Raw genomic sequence first — 10,751 nt, forward strand, 5'->3', positions numbered from 1 at the left:
ACCACCGTCTGCATTCTGGTCTTAGGAGCCAGTCACCAGGTCCAGCCTGCGCTTGGGGACGGGTTTCCTGGAGGCGGGACCACCGGGGGCCATTCCAGAGCTGCCTGCCACAGTCACCATGGTTCTTTTTGTGCATCAGAATTCCTAGTAAAAAAGAATGCACGTGCTCATTTTCCAAAGGAAACACGCAGACTTGCATACACAAAGGCAGACAGCTGGGGTTGGGGCGAGAAGGGGCAGTGGGGAGACAGCTGTCCAGGGCCTCCCGTGTGTCTGTGCGTCTTGGGAGCCAGGCCCTGGCTGCCCGCTGTTGTGGACTCTGTCTGTGGGATGTTTGTATAGTGACTGCCCTGGAGGGAAGGGCTGGAGAGCTGGCGGCTTTATCCTGAGGGGACTGGTCCTCTTCATGTGCCCTGAGGACCGAGCTCAGGACAGGCTGCTGTTGCTGTAGGAACCACAGGGGCCAAAGCAGCAGGCGCTGGTCTGGTTCCCGTGGGAGCCCCACGGCCCCCGCAGGCCAGCGGGGCAGTCGGGCATCCCCGCCCATGCAAACGGTCCTGAGGGGCCCAGCTGCCCGCCCTGCACAGGACACGCCCCCTCTTGCCTGGGGCAGATTTGGTCCCAAGAGGGCCTGTACAGTTGAGCTGATCTCATGGTGCCTGCAGTCGGGAGGGGCCTGGGAGGAGGTCCTGAAGCCTGAGCTTCCCTGGTGCCCCTGCGACTGCCCTCAGTCAGCTGGACGGGGCAGCCTGGGTTTGGGGTGGGCTCCTCCCGGGCTCAGCGCAGCCCAGGGCCAGCCCGTGCCTCGCTGGGTCTCTGCTCCTCACTGGCAGGTGAGGAGGCGGGATGGAAGCATCTCTGTTCTCTCGACTCTCAGGCGAGACCAGAGGGCGCTGATCCACATCCCCTTCTGTCCCCACTCCTCCTGTCCCCACCCTTCCTGCCCCCACCCCCTCCTGCCCCCACCTCCACTCAGCTCCCCTCAGAGGCTCGGTGCTCACACTGAGCGCAGGAAAGACACGCCTGCCTTTGTCTGTGCTGGGCCACACACCTCTGCAGGGCCCAGAGGTTTCCAAGAGAATCTGACAGGGTGTGAGCGACTGGCATGAAGCCAGAAGCTCTGCGGCTAATTTAGCCCCAGCTCCTCCAGACGGGGCCTGGGGTGGAGGCTGCGGCATCTGATTGGCAGAGCAGGGGGAAGACGGTCTGTGGAGGGGAGAGCCAGGATTTATTAGGTGCCGCAGCGACGCGTGACCGAAAAGCTGGTGTACGTGTTCTTTTCAGAGCCCTCCGTGGAGCGTGGGCTGAGATGGACGGGCACCGAGAGACAGCCCGGGGCTGCCCGGCGGGCAAGCGCGCACCTGCGTGTCCACACTGCCACCCAGCGGCCGCAGGAGGACGCGCGTCTGCGACAAGTTGCCGTGGGCGCGGGGAGGGGCCCGAGGCCGCTAGTGCGCCGGCTGCACAGAGGCCGTGGATTCCTGAGTGTGTGTGTGTGTGTGTATGTGTAACAGAGAGAGAGAGGGACTGAGGAGCGGGGATCAGTTAGACCCCGAGGAGGGAGAGAGACGCACAAAGACACAGGGCAGCAGGGAGGGAGGACGGCCTGCCCAGACCCGGGGCTTCGGGAAACGCCCAGCCCTGCTCTGAGTGGTTTCTCATCCAGGTCTGCGTGTGTCCCCAGGGGGCCGCAGCCATGGAGACCCGACAAACACAGACTAGCCAGGAGGAGCAACGTGTGCCCTGACGGTCGGGAGAGACGCTCCAGCGAGGGGCTGCTGCTTGACCTCGGTCCCGGCGGCCCTGCCGCCCTGGGCACACTGCGGGGTGTCAGTGGGGCTGCGGCGAGAACCGCAGGAGGTAGCCAGGCTAGTGACGGGCGTCATTCGTCTCTGCATCCCCAGGGCAGCCTCTGTCTGGAGTTCCCGCCTCACCTGGACCTGAAAGATGGCCCTCACATCAGCCCATGTGGGACGGCCACCTCTGGTGACTGTTTGGACAGTGCGCCCTCCTGCCTCCTTGGGGGTGGGAGGCAGCTGAGGGCTCGGGGTGTCACCAGGCATAACCTGGTTTAATTCAGCAGATCAGGACCGAGGACAGAGGGTGACTCTTAGCTGTAAGCAAGAACATCTGTCTGGCTAATTTAAGCAGACAGGGAATTTGTTGAAAGCTTTTGGGGAGTTCACAGGAATTTTGGAAAGACTAGAGAATGTCTGGGGCGCTACACGGAAGGAAAGAACCCCATACATCATGCTGAACGCGGGCCCGTGGGGTCCCTCTGCTGGCTGCAGGCAGGGGTAGCTGTCCCTGCCGTGCATGACCTCCGCACTCAGCATCAGGGGCGAGTCTGTCTGGGCACCTAGGTTTCCAGGGCCACCCTGTGTGTCTGCACAGGTTGCACACTGCATGAATCCAGAGGCACCCCTCAGAGAACATTCCGCCCATGGTGGCTTTGGACGTGTCTGTGCCCTACGTGTAAAGGAGGCTGCGGAAGCACACGGTTTGCATCGCCGATGGTGGGAGGGAAAGTCTGCTTTGCAAGATGGGGGTATCCCAAATGGAGTGTTTCAGGTAGCTTAACAAACCACCCCCAAACTTAGGGGCTTTAAACAATAACCCCATGACTGTGGTTCCAGGGGTCGGCAACTGGGTGATTCTCCTGGTCGCTGTGGGGTGGAGGCGCCCACCCAGGGAAGCCAGCACCTCTCACTAATGCTGGTGACGTCTCCTCTCTCATCTCCTAGGAAACCTGGGGACGTGGATGGTGGCACCAAACTTACCCTGCAGATGCCTCTGTCTGGCCCCGCCCTTCCCACCAGAAACCCTCTGCATCTGGTCAGGGCTCAGACAGGAGCATGGAAGCCCCGTCTGGAGCTCCAGGAGCGGCCTTGTCTCGGGCTCCGGGCTGCGGCCCTGGGGCAGCCCTCCCCCCACTGCTTACCCTGTGTCCTCACTCCACCAAGCTGTCCAGCAGAACGTTCTGCTGTGACCGAAGGGCTCTGATTCTGTTGGAGAACCTTCAAATTTAGCTAGTGAGACAGAGGGTCTGCATTTTAAATTTCATTTAACTTAACTTCATTTAAAGTTAAATTTAATTTAAAATAAAGATGACTGCTGTATTGGACAGTACAGCTGGTAGAACGTTATTCTCAGTGTGGTCCACAGGCCAGCGCACCAGCCTCCCTTGGCACTGGGAGAAATCTAGACTCCCAGGTCCAGTCAGAATCCGCGTTTAACAAGCCTGCAGCGATTTGATGCACATCAGGCCTTCGGCACGGACTCGGGGCGTGAGTGTGAGGGTCGAGCAGCCCCCCTGGGGTGGAGCTCCAAGCAGCCCCCTGCGGCTGCGCTCCACGCGGGCCTGGGCTCCGTGAGGCTGAGGGTGACAGGGAGCGCCTGCTCTCTGGACGCACTGGAGGCAGCAGACGGAGCGCTGGAGCTGCCACCTCGGGGAGAGGTTGTGGTGACAGGAAGTGCCAGGATGCAGTGCCATCCGCTGTCTTATTAAAGCACAAGCTGCTACACAAAGCAGCACCGCGTGCGGCTTCGTCCTTCATTCAGACTTTCACCTGGAAGGGGAGACATGGGTCACCTGGGACCCCAGGGCCTGGTTGGAGCCGTGTGGGGGAAGGGGCCGGGCAGGTTCCTGGAGGGGGTGGGGGCAGCCCTTCCCGACGGTTCGGTTCCATCAGGGACAGAAGGCGGTGTAGCGGGCAGCAGGGCAGTCCCGGGTGGAGAGAGCCCAGGAAGGGCTCCCGCGTCAGGGAGCCTCTCCAGGCCTCCGGGTCGCCTGCGCTCTGTGCCTGCTTCGTGCTCTCAGCTCCGGCTCCAGGCCGGCTGCTCGGGACTCAGGCCACCTGGGACAACCTGGGCGACCCTGAGCCTCAGTGTCTCCACCTGTGAGCGGGGTGACTCCGCCTGCAGGGCAGTGTTGCCCAGTGTAACCGCCTGTGACCCTTGCAGGTCAGGCACAATCTCATGTGCGCGGCTGCTCCGACACACTGAGAGCCCTTCCTCAGACCTCGGGCCCCGAGGGTGGAATGCTGGTCTTTGCTGCAGCACGAGGCACAGCTGTGCTTGCTCAAGGTCCAGGAGCTCCTTGAGACCCCAAGAAGTTCTGTGCAGCTGTGCATTCCTGGGCTGGGGTCCTTCCCACGATGACTCCCGCGAAGCCATCTTCTCTGCTGGGAACACCGCTGGGTGTGCCGAATTATGCTTTAATAGGAGCCTCTAGAGACAAAACTCAGGGTAACCTGGGGACGGGGGGTGAGGGGGTTTCTGGCCAGGCTGTGCAGTTAGGGACGGTGGGCCCCGTCGGCGGCAGGGATGAAGGCTTTGTAATGGCTCCCTTGCCTTCTCCCGGGAGGGGCCGCTCACCTCGGAACTCCACGTTCCCACAGCCCTGTGACATCACACAGGCACGGCCAGTCTCCGGAGGACTCTGACTCGCCAGCTCCGGCCCCTATACATTCTCTCCTGGCTGGCACCTGAGCACCATGGGACCTTGGCTGGCTTGTGGGAAGCAAGAAATCTAATCCTAAATGCTGAACGCAACACTCCTGGGTGAGGTTGAGTGCCGTTTATAAATAACTTGCCATTTTTAAGTTGTTATTGTCAAAAGAACAGGGCGACAGAGACCAATTTAACAGCACAGTGAGCATTTGCCCACTTCGAGACGTAAGGGTGGGGCAGGTCCCAGCAGACATATGGTATTGGGTGTGGCCGAACACTGGGAACAGCGTTACCAGAGCCAGGAACAGCCCCAGTGTGCGCTCCGAGGCTCTGGGCTCCAGTCCCGCCCTGCTTGGGTTTAAGTCATGTGACTTTGGTCTTTACAAAAACCCTAAAGAACTAAGCCCACAGGTGAAATATAACTTTGTTCCAAGGAAGAGCCACACATCAGAGTGACACCTGAACGAATCCCAGGGCGTGCGTTCACTGGGGATCTCAGCGCGGACTTTGGGTTCCCCCACACTGCTGCCTAGTCGCACCCCTGGATAAACTTCTTTTGTTGCACCATGAGTGTCACACTTCTGGCCTAAGGTTTTTTTTTTTAGGATTTGTCGACAGTGATGACAGAAGTCACTGGAGATCTGCCTGAAGGGGCATAGTTCCCGTCAGCACAGCCTTGCTCGCTCCTCAGAGGGGGCCCCCTCTCCCGTGGTTCCTAGAGGCCCCCTGCTGTGTCTTCCTGTTTTAAGGCAAATCCCAAAGGAAAACAGCTCTTGACTGTATGGAACTTCAAGGTTATGCCTTTTCCATCAGGAGAGACTAATGGCCTCAACTGCATCACAGCCACCCATTACAATGCTGCTCATTTCTGATGAGTAACATGCAATTTGAATTAAAAGCTTTAGCGCATGCATTAAACACCAAGCCTGGCCTCAGTCACAGCCCCTTTTAGAGATCTTGGTCCTTCCCGTAGAATTATTCAAAAGCTAACTTAAAGTAAGGGAGTCCAGATTAGACAGATTTAGCAGGAGACGCTGCAGGTGGTCTGAGCGGTGGGAGGGAGGGAGGGAGGGTCAGGTCTGGCAGACCTCAGCAGCTCCGTCGTTAGCAACTGTACAGACCACGAGCAGGGGGTCTGGCGAGCCTGTGGCCCCCAAGTCAGGCTGTGAGCTCCCCCACGAGGGTGGAGACCTGGCTTCCTCGAGCGCGACCTCTGGGTGGTGGAGAAGAGCCTCCTGTGGGCCCCGCAGTAACAGGCTGTTGGTGGGATTTTGGGGTGAGAGAAGCTGAGCAGACACGACTCACAGGGCCACGTCCGCCGTGGACGCTGGCAAGATGTGAGAAAGGACTGGGGCAGGACTTGCACCGCTATGTCTGTGTCGGCCTTGCCAGGCCCGGAGCAGAGCGGTCCCTGAGCCCGTGACTGAGCGACCGTAGGTGTGTGTTTAAGGTACTGAGGATGTGACCACGGCAACAGAAGACGGACACACACCTGTGCGCTTTCATTCGACCTTCTTCTCAGCAACTGAGAAGCGCTATCACCCCCACAGTGAAGTGGAGAGAGACAGAGAGACAGAGAGACAGAGAAAGAGACTGAGACACACAGAGAGACACAGAGACAGGGACCGAGACAGGGAGATGGAGAGCCAGACTGAGAGAGGGAGGGGAGAGGCGGCGGCACCTTCCCCACTCCCTGCGGGCTGTCAGCAGGGCCACCCTTCGCACCCAGAAGCCTCTCTCTTGTCGTCGCACGTGGCCTGGGCCTCTGGGCCAGCGACAGTGGGTAGAGGGGGCGTCCTGTCTTTGGAAGCGCGATTCCACATTATGCATTGATTCTGGCTTCCCTTCTGCTGTGTGTGTCCTGAGCTTCAGCATGGGAAAGTTCCCTGCTTTCAAGGTCTCCGTAGACTTAAACTTAAATGGTTTAAATGGCAAATTGTCACACCTTACTGCAACCAGGGAACACACAGGCTCCCTGCCAGCATTTGACCTGCGTGTTCAGGACCAGGGCTGAGCGTCTCCGCCACTGAAACGCTCTGTCTGAACACAAGGTAGCAGAGGCGGGTGTGAGTGGCCAGAGGGAACGGTGGCTGGACTTCACCTCCCGCTCCTGCCCTCGAATTTTTATTACATCGCTTTCAGAGCGTAACACTCTGAGAGTTCTCCCTACCGCGGCTCCTCGGCAGTATTTCACAAAGGCCTGTTTGTTTTCCTTTCATCTCCCTGTAACACATTTGAAACACACCTGAGTAGCGGCAAGTGAAGCTTTGCCAGGAGGATGATAAAGCCTCTGAGTAGCCGGGCCCTGGAGTCGCGGCAAGGTCTCTTTGCAGCGCAGCCTTTCTAGACAAGCTTGCAGGCTCGGGGTGGGGAGCAGACGTCGGCCTGCGGGAAGGCCCAGGAAGATGCTGCGGAGAGTTTCTGCACCAAACCAAATTCATCCTGCCGATTGAAACAGATGTTTCCAAATGCCAGATTTCATTTGGGAACAAACATTAGTCTTGGAAACTTCCACCTGGTTCTGAGGCGCTCTTTGATAACTATATATATATATATATGTACGTGTTTTAACGAGCTCGAGGAAAGCGCGTTCACCGACTTTGAGAAACAGGCTCCGGGACCTGCGTGTTGACCCCAGACGCCGCCAGCCACACCAGGGCGCCGCAACTCCGACTAACGTGGGCCCAAGAAGCACGTTTAGCTATTTATTTTCCAAATGGAAACACTCATTTCCAGAAAGAAAATGTGCTTTTTAAAAAATGTGCTGAAGTGTTGTATTGTCTAAATGCAGTGCCAAATTTTGGGGTGTAGGAGTGAAGAACGTGAAGCGCTGAGACCGACAGACACCCAGGACACAGGTGTAAGCGCCCCTTCCCCTTGATCTCGTTCTCCCTGAATCTGCAGCCTCTGGTCCACGCGCATCATCCAGACCATTTGGTGTCATCCGAGGCACATCACAGAAAAAGATAAAAGGCAGCAAAGATGAAGAAGAGCGCCCTCCACCTCCCGCTGCCCTGCGGCCAGCAGTGGGGAGAGGGCTGCGCGTGCGGGCCGTGCCCGCGTCACCGTGGCGCCTGGCTGCTCCCGTCAGGTGGGGTGCTGAGTGAGTGGGCAAGGCTGCACCCCTGACTCAGGCAAAGGTTCGGATGCTCCGTCCTGGGGCCTCCTGAGCTCGTTGCAGCTGGCCGAGAAACAGCGTCGAGAGAGGGTGCACGACTCGCCTGGCCCTGCGGGGTAGATGGGATACAGGGCCGGCACTAAGCCGTTGGGGTCCAGGGGAGCCCAAGTGACTGGCTTGGCCCTGCTGAGCCTGGGACAGGCCCCGCCTCTGGGCCTAGCCTCTGCCTCGTGCCTTGGAACCCCATTGCCGCGGGGAGGCCGACAGAGCTGAGCAAAGCGGGGTGTCTGGGCTCTCACGGCTGCCCCGAAGGCCTCAGGAAGGAAGCGGCTTGGCCAGCTGACTCGAGGCTGTCTGCCCGGCGGGTGCGTGGTGGCTGCAGCTTGGCCTTAGAAGTGGGGGTGGCTTTGTTGGGGGGATGGGGACTCTAAGCCAGGATCTCCTCAGAGCTCCTCCAGCCAGTAAACGTCCTGCGAGGATGGAAAGCTTCTGCATCTTTTATTTAACTGTAATGAATTTAAAATGTATGAAATAGCAGCACGTGGCCGGTGGCTTCCAGGCTGTGGTCGCCCAGCTGCCGCGGCCCCGGGACCCACCCCGCCATGTGCTGCCTCCCTTCATCTGCTCCCAGCTCAGCGCCCGCCTCGAGGGGCTCGCGGGGTGTGTGTCCTCAGTGCCCCTTTCCTGCGTGAGGGCGCCTCTGACGCTGTGTCCTCACCCTCCACCGTGAGCCCCCTGGGAGCAGGTGTGACCCAGCGTGCAGCCCGGTGCCTGGAGGTTGTGCGAGCGCCACACTTGGCTGCCAGTGAACAGGTCACGATGGAACGTTTGCTTGTGTAACCGTCCCTCGTGTGACACGTGTGCCGTTGCTCTGCTAAGACTTTCAAATATCAGTCGTACTAGGACGTATGTGGGAACATGGGTTGCTTCCCAGCTGCGTGGTTGGGACAATTTGCTGGGCCGCTCAAGGAGGCATTTTCTTCATTTGTAAGATGTGGATAATACCAAACTCGCAGGGTGGTTCTGAGGACGAAAATGAGATAAAATACATGAACTGTGCACGACAGGATCGTAAACTCAATAAATGTCAGTGGATTTCTTCTTCTGCTCTTCTTCATCCTCAGGAAGGTTTTAGTCCATTTCGGGAACAGTGTTTTGTAACACGAAACAAGTTAGAAAGCGTTATGCACTCATTCATTTATTCAACAAATATTTACTGAGCATCCTGTACGTGCCAGGCAACAGCCAAGCCCTGGAGACGCACCGGCAGACTAAACAAAGTCGCTGTCCTCACGGAGCACCTCTAACTGGGAAAGACAGAGAATAAAGACTCATGAATATAACAAAAAAGAAGCAGACTCACAGATCTAGAGAACAAACTGGTGGCACCAGTGGGGGCAGGGCAAGGGGCGGAGCAGGACGGGGAGGGGATTAAGAGGCAAACTATTAGGTATCAAACAAGCTACAAGGATGCACTGCACAACACGGGGAAAGTAGGCAATATTTTACAATAACTGTAAATGGACTATATTGTACAGCTGTAAGTTTATAATATTGTACAGCAGCTATACTTCAACTAACTAAACCAACCATCCAACTAAACAAACAAGCAGGCAGATCACACAGGTGTCCGTCTGCCATGGAAACCAAACAGGCTCAGAGTGTTGGCAGCGCTGGGGGGAGTGGAGACACCACCGCAAGTGGAGGGTGGGCTTTACTGAGAAGGTGACTTCAAGCAGAGTTTTGGCCAGAGGTGAGGGTTGAGGGGTGAGCCGCACAGGTGCCCAGGGAAGAGCGTCCCGGCAGAGGGAACAGCCATTGCCAAGTCCCGGAGGCAGGACACGCCTGTACCGTGAACGAGGGGCCGGCAGGATAGTGCAGCTGGAGCGGGGGTCAGGGCAGTAAGCGAGGCTGGGTCAGAGAGCAAGGGGCCCCTGAGGAGGGAGGTCTTGCGGCCATTGTAAGGAGACCAGCTGCTACTCTGAGCCAACGGGGAACCATCACAGGGGTTTTAAATATCTGACTTCTGTTTTTGAAAGATTGCTCTGGGCGCTGCGCTGAGAACAGTCTGTGGGGAGGGAAGGGTGGGCATAGGGAGGCGGGTCGGGATGTCCCAATGATCCTGGAGAAAGATGGTGAAGGCGTCCCCCCACCACCACCATGTTCTCTTCTCCGCCTTGTTTCACGTGTGCCCTTATCCACCTCCCTCTTAAACAACTTTGAAGAAAATTCTCCAGATTTTTTCAAAGAAAATTCCAGATATCATTTCAAGGCTCTTGATCTAATTTGAAGGTGGATGTGATTTTCCTGCAGATTGGATGGGAGGTGTAGGGGAAGGAGGACAAATGGAAGACGACGCCACGGTTTCTGCTGGAGGGGCTGGGAGGACAGGAGCGCCCCTGGCGGGGATGGGGCGGACGCAGGCGGGCGTGGTGGGTGTGGGGATGGTAGGGGGTGGGGAGCCGAGGGCAGGACTGGCCGGCACCAAGAAGGCTGCACACCCAGAGGGAGGTATTTGGAGCTGGCAGGTGGAAGTCCAGGAGGTGATGTGCATTCGGGAGAAGTGGCGTGCGGACGATGTTAGGAGCCAGGAGACTGGCTGAGATCATGGGGGCCAAGGGTAGAGGCGTGGAGGGCAGGGACCCTCCCGCCTGGGGACGTCCGGGGGCGGGGGACTGTGGGAGAGCTGCCGGGCTCCCTGCCCGGTTCACAGCTGTTCCCACTTCTTTCCCCGGAGATTGTTCCCACGCACATTCCCTAGAGCAAACCATGTGGCGCCTGCTGTTTAAAAACAGTGTCCATTTCACAGGGAGAAAGTCGTTTTATCATTAATCATATTCTTGTGATTTCAAGGGAGAGGGAAGTTCTTCCATTGTCCAATGACCATTTGTGTTTCTTCTTTTGAGTAAGAATAACTCTGAAGGATATACCATTTTTTAAAACATTTTTTATTAATTTATAATCATTTTACAATGTTCTGTCAAGTTCCAGTGTAGAGCACAACTTTTCAGTTATACATGAACATATATATATTCATTGTCACATTTTTTCTATGTGAGCTACCATAAGATTTTGTGTATATTTCCCTGTGCTGTACAGTATAATCTTATTTATCTATTCTATAATTTTGAAATCCCGTCTATCCCTTCCTACCCTCCGCCCCCTTAGCAACCACAAGTTT

This window comes from Camelus ferus, chromosome 15 (genome assembly GCF_009834535.1).
Source record: "Camelus ferus isolate YT-003-E chromosome 15, BCGSAC_Cfer_1.0, whole genome shotgun sequence".
Classification (NCBI taxonomy): Eukaryota; Metazoa; Chordata; class Mammalia; order Artiodactyla; family Camelidae; genus Camelus; species Camelus ferus.